The sequence below is a fragment of the Bison bison genome, unplaced genomic scaffold (genome assembly GCF_000754665.1).
Source record: "Bison bison bison isolate TAMUID 2011002044 unplaced genomic scaffold, Bison_UMD1.0 scf7180017864034, whole genome shotgun sequence".
Taxonomy (NCBI): Eukaryota; Metazoa; Chordata; class Mammalia; order Artiodactyla; family Bovidae; genus Bison; species Bison bison.
In genome coordinates this window covers 1,654,695-1,667,003 of record NW_011494606.1, presented here as the reverse complement: position 1 = coordinate 1,667,003, position 12,309 = coordinate 1,654,695, and positions in this window count along the sequence as shown.

Below are 12,309 nucleotides of genomic sequence, written 5' to 3'. Positions count from 1 at the left end.
ACTGTGGCATTTCCTCGAACTTGACCACATTTGGCTGTTTCTAAAAATTATGTCTTTATCACTTGATATTTGTAGAACTCTGTGTGTGTGTCCCAGAGCTGAACACAGAGGTGGAGAGGAAGAGACTCAAGGATTAAATAATAAAGAAAACCAGAACTGTGCTTTGGAGTATTTCCTTTGTGCCCTGTTAAGCAACTTCCTAGTTCCTAGCAAATCCTATGAGCTCTCCCAGTGAAAAGTGCATTCCCAACTTGTTCAAGAAAACTCAGCATTTAATTAGATCTCCATTCCTGATTGAAACAGAACTAAAAGAACAGCAAAGGTCAGAACACTTTTGTGCTGGAATCAGACACGCACAGCTTTGCCTGCTCCCCAGAGATCCGCAGAAACTATTCCCCATGGTCAGAGAGGCCAGAGGCTCCCTCTCTATTTATGTATCCGGTGACCATTGCCACTCAGCCCTGTGACGTACTAGAAACTGCTTTGAAAGCTGTGAAGTCCTATTCAAGTACGGGAAATGTTATAGGTGTTTGCTCTCCCCTCTAATACTGCTCAAGCATCTGCTCCAAGTCTGCAGCTTCACCGTACTGAAATAGGAGGGAAGCCGGTAGGGCACAACCCTTGAAAGAATGACATCGCCCAAGGACATGACACGAACTGGAACCAAACAGGTCCAAAATGGCTGACAGGTCCACTTCTGCTAGAACTTGAACCTCAGTGTACACTCACTGTAACACATCCACAAGCTAAATGACACACCCAGAGGTGCCCAAACAGTTTCAAGTGAAGTGAAACTGTTAGTCTCTAGCTGTGTCCAACTCTTTTGTGACCCCACGGACTATAGCCTGCCAGGCTCCTCTGTGCATGGAATTCTCCAGACAAGAATACTGGAGTGAGTAGCCATTCCCTTCTCCAGGGGGTCTTCCTGACCCAAGGATCGAACCCGGTTCTACCCACAGATACTTTACCGTCTGAGCCACCCGGGAAACCTTGTGGTCACACATAAAGACCGCAAAGTAGGTGGTGGCTCAATTCACAGAAATCTCTACTCCTTCCCCCAAATAACTGGAAATAATTCTCCCACTCATCAGCCTATGAAATTACTCAGCCCATAAAAGCTCACCACACCATGTTTCAGGACCTCTTGCCTTCTGAGAGGGCCCACACTCTGTGGAGTATGTTTCTCTCTAAATAAATCCATGTCTTACCTATCACTCTGTCTCTCACTTGAATTCTTTCTATGATGAGACATCAAGAACCTGAGCTTGAGTCCTGAGACCAGGTATGTGATCTCAGCTGAAAGATCGTGGATTCAATCCCAACCTGAGTTACATGTTTTCAATATGTCATCTCATCCTATATTCTTATCCCTATTCCACAGATGAGACAACGGAAACATAAATGACCTGCCCAAGTCATACAGTTAGTGAGAGACAGGGTTCTGTGTGCTTCTGAGAGGAATCCCCTTTCCATTACCCATCATCCATCCCTGCAGTCTTTTTAACTGAAGCCAGGATCCTCTGCATTGATACTGACTCACACCATCCAAGGGGACAGCAACACTTTCAAACCAACTCATTTTAATTTCTTCTGATGAAAACCACCCACTGGTATATACACTTGGAGACTGTTAGGAGGAAGAAGGCAACCATGGGAGAAGCAGAAAGCTCTGGGATGTTGGGCAGTGATGCCCCTTGCTGTAGGGACTGTCTACCCATCTCCTTCCTCCAACACGTGTTCACCAAACCCCTACCTGCTCCACAAAGTTTCAGCAGTTGGGGGGCGCATGGGGGAGAAACAGAAAACACGCCCTGCTCCCCAAGAACTCATATTTTGACAGCTTCAGTGTGTGCCTGATGCTGAAGCTCACCTATTCTGTACACTGGTACTGAGTCAAACTTCAAAGACAGAATTTTGGGTAAAGTAGAAAAGGATAACTTTATTACTTTGCCAGGCAAAGGGGGCCCACAGCAGGCTAATGCCCTCCAAACTATGGTGTCCCCACTTGGAGACTTTATAGTAATTGTTCAAAAAGAGTGTGATCAGCTGGTGGATATTCTTCTGATGTGTTGGTGGTGAGGTTAAGTAGGAGTCAGCATCATCAATCTTCAGGTCCAACTGGCCTGGCGTCTATATGCTTGTGGTCAGCCTTCCATCGTAAATTGTTAAGTATTCCCATCTGCAAAATAGCTCAAAGATATTGTTGTGTGTATCTGTTGATGGGGAACCAGGATCTTACCCCAAGGCTGTTCTTAACTGCTTCTCCCTAGTCTCTCATTCTCTCCCTTCCCTAATTAAAAACTCCTTGAATTTGCCCATTGGAACTCAGAGAAGGTCATGGAGGTTGAAAGAAGTCTATTTACCATAATCAAAGAAATGGAGGATACAAGAAGGCCCTGTGCCTGGAAGCCCCACAGGTATCACGCGTAGTATCGTGCAGAACCCAGCCCTTCATCCCTCCTTTACAAGAAGGCGAATGGAGAAGACCCTGCTGTTTTTAAGGAGGGGGTTATTGGCAGGAGGATGGGGGCATCTCAGTGACAATGGAGATGCTCTAGGGGACACATCTAGGTGGACCTGGAGGCTCATTCTCCAGTCAGTGGACCAGCAGATAGATTCAGCTCCTCTTCTTCACACAACTGATAAGCTTCCCTCTGAACCCCTTTCTCCTAACAAGATGAAGGATTATGGAGACAGGAGTCTGGCCTGAATATGCTCTGTGAGGGAGGTCATGCAGGCTCTGGGGCTGGGAGAACCCTGCTGCTTCTCTGCTTGGAAGTTTTATCCCAGGGTGCCCCCCTTTACACAAGACCGTCTGGCACTGGATGTGTGGACGCGGGGAGCTTGCTTTGGAGAACAATGGCTATAATAAAGGTATGGGTCACACTACATGATCTTTGTGTTTTTGCAGAGTGGGATGAGAAGACAGGATGCAAAAATAATGAGACTCTCTGCATCTGAGCTGGTTCTGAAGGGTCAACGATTGCTGTGGAAAATCCTTTAAAGCCAGCTGTCTGGGATAGAGAACACAGGTGCAGGGCCTGATAACAGGTCTCCAAAGGCCAGGTATCTCCCAAGGGAGTTCTCAAAGGGCACCCTGAGGTGCTACAGCGAGGCCTCCAACCCAGAGAACACTTGCCCAATCAAGGGCATCCTGACAAGGACCTACAGGTTCTGTCATGACTGTTGCAGGAAGGGCACCCGTTCCAGGACCTAAAAGTAGGCTCTTGTCTAACACCGGGAAATGAATCGTCAGAGGAGACATACGTACTGACAAAGCCCTTTATTAAGAAAGGGTGCTTGAGTGGAGAGCAGGAGGGTAAGGGAACCCAGGAGAATTGCTCTGCTACGTGGCTTGAAGTCTTGGGTTTTATGGTGATGGGATTAGTTTCTGAATTGTCTCTGGCCAATCATTCTGACTCAAAGTCCTTGCTGGTGGTGTGTGTGCAGTGCTCAGTAAAGATGGATTCCAATGAGAAGGATTCTGGGAGATTGGCAGAGCATATGGACTGAAGTCTCCTCTCTCCTTTGACCTTCCTCAAATTCTTCTGGTTGATGGTAGCTTGTCAGTTCCGCGTTCCTTAGCAGGACCTCCTGCAGTAAGATAACTCATGCAAGTGGTTGCTATGAGACCTGAACAGGGCAGGCAGTTTCCATCAGTGGTTTCCCTGACTTGACGATGGAATGTTCTCTTCTCCAGGTGTCAGAAACAGACGCCGATCCCCCGCCCTGGGAGGCAAACAGAGCTATGTCTGCTCCCTTCTGCCTTTGCCCTAGACACTCAGTCTACCATTTTCTGTTTTCTTCCTTTCCTGGATTCACCAGGAGACTGAAATGTCAGTGAGCAGAGCCCCATCCTCCTCCAGCCTCATTGAGGGGTCTTCTCTTAGGGAGATGGGGTTCATGCTCTGTGAGCAGAGAGGCTATGGCAGGCCTAAGCTGGTATTTTATTGTCTTATTTAATCCTCTTAACCGCTCTAGTCACCTACTATCCATACCCCTGTCTGTGTCCTCTGTGGTCAGACTGCGTTAATTCTTGCCTCTATCACTTTCGTTTTCTTTTTTTAATGACATATCTTTTTGGTTTTGTGGGTTTTTTTTTTTTTTTTTTTTGGCTGTGCCAGGTCTTAGTTATGGTGCATGGGATCTAGTTCCCTGACCAGAGATCAAACCTGGGCCTCTTTCATTGCGAGCATGGAGTCTTGGCCACTGAACCAGCAAGGAGTCCCTCGACGACTCTTGAGTGGTGTGATATTGGCAAAGATTCCTAACTCCTGAGCCCCCACCCCGGCCTCCATAAAAAGACCTCTTAAACACACTGACCTCTTCCTGTGTTCTTGTGAGGATTCAGAGAGATGATGCCAAATACAGAACATGGCACCCCGTCTGGCACAAGGTGGACACATTTGCACATTATTATTTTGTGCATTGTTATTATGAGCTAAGGGAGTTATGCGTGACTTCCTAAAGGTCACACAGCTGATAAACAGCAGAACTAGACTTGAACTTAGTTCTGACTAATTCCAGAGTTCATTTGCCAGAACACCTTATGGCTGTGTGTCTAAGATGTGGTCCAAGACCAGTAACATCAGCATCACTGAAAATGCAAATTCTCTAGTCCCATTCCTAAGGAGTCAGAAACTGGGGATGCCCCCAGTGATCAGCCTACCCTCCAGGGGACACTGAGAAGCTTCAGTGTGGGGGAATACAGCAGGACAGTCCCTCAACTTCCCAATGGCCTCAGCCCACCCCTCACTCAGATATAACTTCAGAACTTTTAAAGCTCCATGCAGGAAGTACCAAGCAAAGCAAATCCTTAAGAACTGAGAGGATGAGGCACAAAGGAGCAATTAGAATCAAGGAGGAAGCTAGCACTAACAGGAGGGTAGTTATTTTGAGTGAATTTTTTAAAAACAACAACAATATAAGGTGAGTCACATTTCAGAAATTCACGAAATCCCTCTCCTTCTCCCATGCCTCCTCTGTGCATTCTCTCTCCATTCCTGGTCCTAAGGAGGGCCACAGGGACCTGCCAGGTGTATGATCTTCACCAACTGTGTTTCTCCCCCCGTGGAACCCAGGCTCTTAAGAACAGGCGTGACTGGGCGTCAACAGCTGCCACAGTGAGATCTAGAAAAGAAAAGGGGAAAGAAAGACATGCCGCTTTTCCAAGGGAAACTGGAAGAAAAAGCTCGGGAGACCCCATGTGCTTGTCAATGGAGGGACTGGGCAAGCCAGGTGCCTAGGGCATCAAATTGAAGGAGACACTTGCCAGACCCAAGAGTATGTACCTCTTGAAAGTTTGCACCCTTGTCCTGGCCCTACCTGAAGGTAAACCTATACTTTGACATTAAAATGTTGGCTTCTCCCAGATAAGTCACCTGAGTCAGGAGAATCATTTTATTCTTTGATTGGAAAGAGCCACCTGGACCCACACAATAGAGGTGAGGGCCCAGAAACCTCAGCTAACACCTGCTTGTGATGATCATGAATGCGGAGCTAGCCGGTCTCACCACACCGAGGTGGGACCCATGCTGATGGTACAGCACCCTAGGGACCCCTGTCTGGGCCCTCCCAGCTGCCAGGAGGTGGTGCCCGCCCATGCCAGCTGCCAGGCCAGCCTCTTTGTGCTCAGGAGCCCTGCAGAATCTGAACAGACAGCAGGTGGGAGCCCCACCGGGGAAGGCAATGAAACTCACAGCCATAAACGAGTTTATTATTGTTAACTCAGGAAATAAACGTCTCGAGCACTAATAAAATGTTTTGTTTTCTGTCTTTATGTCTCAGAGCTGAGGTTTTTCCCATCACCACAGCTGCCTGGAGCTGGCATGGCCCTTGGTGACAGGGCCAGGGCGTGCCAACGGGGGTCTCGGGTGGCCCCTCCTCTGTCACTCAAGCCCCACCTGGTTCTTTCAGGAGGTGTCAGGAAAGGTAGGCACAGTGGAGGGGTTCAACCAAGGAGGAAATTTCGTATGAAGGAAACACACACACACCTCAGGTACGTAAAGAAGCATGATCAGGAACTTCCCTGATGGCCCAGTGGTTAAGAATTCGCCTTCCAATGCAGGAAATATGGGTTTGATCCCTGGTCAAAGAACTAAGATCCCACATGCCACAGAGCAACTGGACCCACATGTTGCAATTACTGAGCCCCCACGCCGCAGTGAAGATCCTGCGTGCTACAACTAAAATGAAGCCAAAAAATAAATTCATTAAATTTCAAATAAAAAAGAAGCATGATAATTTCCTCTCTGTTCCAGTGTGGTGTGTGCTGCATGTGTCTGCAATTGTGTATGCCAAATGCCCTTTACATTATGAACACTCAGCGTGGAATTGTGGTGACAGGCCAGTTTCAGCTTTCTCTGAGTCTCCATAGAGATTATGCAGAGACCCTCCCGGAGCTGACATTCTATAAATTCATGACTGGATTTTGAGGACAGGGTTTCCTTGACCAGGTAGGCATGGACAAATGCAAGTGAGGACAAATCCACTGGGAATCTTGGGTTTTTTTCTGGCCATGGGTCATGTTTTGGTCGGGTCAAATGCTACTTACTGTATCAAGTAAACTTGAAATCATTAGGGGCTTAACACAAAATAAATGTATCTCTTGCTCCACAAGAGTGTTTCTGGTTGATGGGCAGCTCTCCTCCACGTGGTGACTCTGGGATCCTGGTTTTACTCATCTTGTGAATCTGACCTTCTCCAGGAGTCTCTGAGTTCTCTGAGAGAAGGCAGGCTCCTACACCATTGGTAAGAACTAGTCTTATGGCCCAATGGTTTGAAAGGGAGCCTGGGAGATGTAGTCTCTGATTGAGGAGTGGCCTTAGTATATGAAATTCTGGTAGACAGCTGGTGGCAGAGACCAGCTTGTTAGAGGGATGAGCAAAGAAGCCAAAGTCTCAGGCTCCCAGCATATAGGGCTGAACCTGGCTGCCCCAAGACCTTCTGGTGGGGCATCTACCCCACCAGAAGGCTTCACTGTCACCAAGGTCGGGGGAAAATGGAAGGAAATTGATGGGTGACTCTGCACAGATGCTCTCAGTTTCTCCAACGGCAAAACGGCATTTCTAAGAGTACTTATTAACACTTTCCTGGTTGGGTCAGGATTAAATGAGATGACACATGTGAGCACCCTCACCCCATGATACCTGCACTGTGAATGTTAATTAATGAAAAGGGAGTCTCCATTAGAGCCAGTGAAGCTGGGAAAGAGGCAGTTTCTGTGGCTGTGGGAAGGAGACAGTCTACTCTGCCCCCTGTCCTAACAAACATCCCCAAATCTGATCCTGCGGTCCTTACATCTGAGCCTGGCCAAGGCCTTGTAAGTTAGAATCACGTGTGTCTTCTTGATTTAAAACCACTCAAGCAAAACTGAACTGACACCAAACACCTTCCCTTAGACAATGACTGTGGACACAAAAATCACACAGAGAGAAGGAAACAAACTTTAAAAAAAAAAAAAAATGCAATTTTAGCTATAGATGCTATACAGCTATATTCAGTGCCAGTTTAGCACAATTTTATACTGCCTTACATTATTTGAAGGTTTAAGTGAGTCCACCAATCCAAAATAATTACCCTGCTAGAAGTTTAGAGAGAGAGAGAAATAAGAGATGTGATGTCCTATTCTCGAATTGCTGACGACAGTGGGGACGTGGGAAAGGACAGCCATTCTTCTTTAAATGAGAACCCCTGTCCTGATAATAATCAAGGGCCCCACAGCTGGGATGGCTCCAAGGGAGGGCAGGGGTCACCTTGCTGTGTACCCTACCAGGCTACAAAGTTGACTCTTCCTCTGTGGTCCCTTGATGGGCGTGGGCGTGCATTGGTGGGGATGTGAAATGGGCCTGGCTTCCCCACAGGCAGATTGGCTCTCCTATCTTCACTGAGCCCCTTGAAAACTGTCTCGACAGATGTAAAGAATCAGAATTGAGCTGTGTACACAGTGCATCCAAAGGCCTCCCGCATGGTTAGCCCACGTACCACAAGTTGCATCAAACTTGCACTTAATGCAAAGGGAACAAGATGTTCTCTTCAGCTCTTGGGGGTGGCCCACATGTTCTACAGACTCTGCTGGGTGCATGGTAAGGGCTCAGGACATCATCAGATGCAATCAGTGATGCTGCTGGCATTCCCCCCTCCCTGCCCTTTGCCTTTTCTCCCCACTCTCTCCCTCTACCCAGGCAGCTGAGACACTCAGTCTGCAAAGAATATTCTTTGCTTTACCAGATTCTCCTGCACTAATCTGAGGGCTCTAACCCAAGAGGAGGCTAATGGTGTATGCGTGTGTGTGTGTATGTGTGTGTGTGTGTGTGTGTCCCCTTGGCCTGATTGAATGGAAAGAACACAGACTTGGGGGTCAGGCTGGACTGGGTTCCAGTCCCAACTCTGCCACTTACTCAATGTAACTGTGGGCTAATTGTGCAACCTTCCGAAGCCTCACATCCCTGTGTGCAAAATGGAGGACATCCCCACCAGGAGAACTATTGCAAGGGGTAAAGGATGACTTAGCAGATACTAAAGAGCTGTTAGTTTCCTTTCCTCATGCATGTTTGTGTGCTAAGTCACTTCAGCCATGTCTGACTCTTTGTGACACTATGGACTGTAGCCTGCCAGATTCCTCTGTCCATGGGATTCTCCAGGCAAGAAAACTGGAGTGGGTTGCCATGCCTTCAAGGATATGGGTAGCCATGCAGCCTCGCTTCTGTACTCCACTCTGGAATGTCCACCATTAGAACTTCATCTCTTAAGCCTTTGATCCTTGTGAAAGTCCAGCATCCACTGGGAGAAAATCTGCATAGTAGAAAGATCACAGAGGGACTGGGAGACACTGGAAGCGAACATAGAGACATAGACTCCTAGGCTGCATGGCAGGGAGAGCCTAACTCGTTCTAATCTAACCGACTGGCAGCAGGTACTGGGAGTGCTGTGTCGAGGCTGCTGTGCTGAGGACTCTGAGGTCACTTTTGGCTTGGGGGAAGGAGGCATGCCTGGTCGACTGGTGTCCGTGAATGAAGACAAGGAGGTCACTGGGTCTCGAAGTGTGGGAGAAGAGGGCTAGCAGCTTCCTAGGTGTTTTTATTCCTGGGTACTCAGTTGACTTGTTCCTCTGCCTGCCACAACCCAGATTATTCCTCCAGGAGTTCCTTCTGACTGATCTTCCTAAGCTTTTCCTGCCCTTTGCTGTCCTTTCTCTGGACCAAAGAGCAGCCTGACTGGCTACTGAGTGTTGTTATGCTTTACTGTAAGCCCAGCTACTTCCAGCCAGAGCTGGCTCTTGCCCACAGAGGAGAGCAGTTTTGAGCATGCAGCACCGTGCCTCAGCATCCTTCTCCCCAGGCCTCATTACGATATTGTCGATATTCCCCTCGAAAGGGCATCTCTCCCGACGCCTTCGCCTTTTTATTAATGTGTGTGAAGGCAAGTCAAGCCTGATTATCATGAAGACAATTGCTAAATCCCTCCTGGAGAAGGCTCATCCAGACTGTGTAGGCGGTTTAATTTCAGAGACCCATTAATTGGCAAAATTGCTTAAGCAGCTGCTCTTGATGTCATTTCAGGACCACGTTGTGAGAAGCAAAGAGGAGGGGATTAGGAAGGAAGGGAGGAAGAGGGCTTCCCAGTGGCCAGCTTGCTCAGTCTTGTGAAGCAGGCCATCAGCCCAGCATCTGCCAAGGTCCACTCTCCCCAGGTAAACAGATATCAACATGAGGAAGACTATATCACGACCTGTGTCTGTGAGTGTGCTCAGCCGCTCAGTTGTGTCCAACTCTTTGCAGTTCCATGGACCGAAACCCATCAGGTTCTTCTGCCCATGGAATTTTTCAGGCAAGAATACTTGGGTAGGGTGCCATCTCCTCCTCCAGGGGATCTTCCTGACCCAGGGATTGAACCCACATCTCTTGCATCTCCTGCATTGGCAGGTGGATTCTTTACCACTAGCGCCACCCAGGAAGCCCCCGGCACATAGAGCCTGCCATAAATAAAGGGCTAAATAAAGTTTTGTTACAAGGAACGTGCAAGGTTTATGTGCATGGAATATAAAGTTCTCCATTCATTCAATAAACATGTGCCAGGCATGGTGCTGAGTAGAGTGTGGGCCTCATTAGAGATAGAAAGTCTGACAAGCTATCAAGGGATGTAGACCTGGGGAGATTCTGAGGTGAGTGTAGCACTTCCATTGGAGACTGGAGAAATTTTTGCAGGGGAAAGACTCAGAGCTGGAATATGGGAAAGGGACATAGCAAAGCTTTTTGACACCAAAGCCTTCCAGAAAGCAACAAATACAAAAATAAATATCTAAATGTTCTGATTAATATTCAGAAGACAGACAAATCCTGGGATGAGCATGTTTTCTAAAAAATTACTGAAGCATAACACATGCAGAAAAGAGGATATATGTTAAGTAAATGCCTCACTAAATTCTTATATTATTATCCCCCTCATAACTGCCACCCAGATCAATAGCTAGAATATTTCTAGCTCCTGAGAAAGCTCCCCTCCCTAATGCCTCCTCCCAGTCACTGTAACCATTTTTTTTTTTTAAACTGTGATCTCCACAGATTGGTTTTGCCTGGAATTGTAGAGAAATCTTTCAGTTCTGGCTTCATTCACTCAACCTTATATCTGTGAGACTCATCCATGTTGTATAGAGCTATTGGAACAAATAGGCTTTTAATGAATAGGCCCCTGTGAGCCCAATTCTGGCAAAGACTTCTCATTACCTATCACACATCCATTTCCCATTCTTACTAGCAGAACTCCAATTTATATAGGGTGGTTACACACACACACAACTATAAGACTACATTTCCCAGACTTCCCTGCACCCCAGAGTAGCCAATGAGACATCAGTGAAAACCACTCAGTAGGGCTTCTGGGAAGCTCTTTACAGGGGACTGAGTCAGCCAGGAAGCCTCCTCCACCTCCCTCCTCCTTATGCCTGGTGTGTCGACATGATTGGAGAACCAGCGGCCATCTGAGGCCCTGAAGAGACTTGAAGATAGGGCCACATGGTAAGGAATGCAGAGCAGAAAGCCAACAGAGTCTGGATCCCTAATGACATCCTGGAGCCTCCATATGAACCCTGGATTGCTTTCCTCCAGGCTGATACTTGGGTTTTCAGTTACAGGCAGGAGAACTGAATCCTAACAACTAGACCATATTGGTGCCTGAAACCTCCTGGTTTCCATATGGTGCACATGCAATAAAATCCAGATTCTTGGCCACGTCCCCCATAGCCCTGTGTGATCTGGCTTACTTTCTGAGTTCTTCTTCCATTCCCTCCCTTGCTTTCCATTCACAGGAACCTTCTTTCTCCTCCTCCTCAAATACCCAGAGCTCTTTTTTGCCTCAGGGCCTTTGCACATGGTATCCCTCTGGCAGGAGCTCTCTTTCCAACATCTGCCTGGTTTCTCCCATTGTTCAATCTCACCACAAGCACCGTCTCTTTGGCCTTCCCCAAATACCTGATCGAAACTAGATGCTCCTGGTATTTTGCATTTGGGCACTTACCATACTTTTTAATTATACAGTCATTTGTTTTTTTGTTCAAAGCCTGTTTACTCCCACTAGACCTCAGTTCCATGATGGCAAGGACCATGATTTTGACATATGGCAAGTACTTCAGAAATATTTTTGAGTTATTTGAGGGAAATAGAAAGGAAGTTACAGTCCCTAGCTGAAAAATCAAGTAGACTACAGACCTCGGCTCTACAATAAAATGAAAGCAATAATATATAAGATACCAAGACGAGTCAAACAGAGAACCAAGAGACCAAGGCCAGATTGGTGGAGGGACGTCAGGGACTCATACAAACAGGCAGTGTTCTGAGAATCCGCAGAAGAGGACTTGTGTGTGATCAAGGAAGGCTTTGTAAGATGAGGACAATTATAAGAAAAAGAAAGAAAGTAAAAAACAATCAGTAGATGGAGGAAAGTCTATTCATTAGAATTGAGTTCAGTTGTGACAAAAGTATCAAGTTAGCAATGGCTTAAATAAGATAGAAGTTTGTTTTACTCTCACATAAAAGACCTTAAGTCACCAGGGACATTTGTGCTTTCTGCCTTGCTTCTCTGCCATCTTGAGCACATTACTGGATGGTCTGATTTGGCTGCTCAGGCTCCAGCCACTGCATCCAGAATCCATGAAGCAGGAAGAAAGAAGAGAAAGGGACAAAAGATGCATGCCAGTTTCTCTTACCATCTCATTGGCCAGAATCTAGTTACATAGCCTGTCACAGCTTCAGGGAAGTCAGAGATAGGCAGTCATGATTCTGAGCCCAGATAAATGCCAGGATTCCATTATTA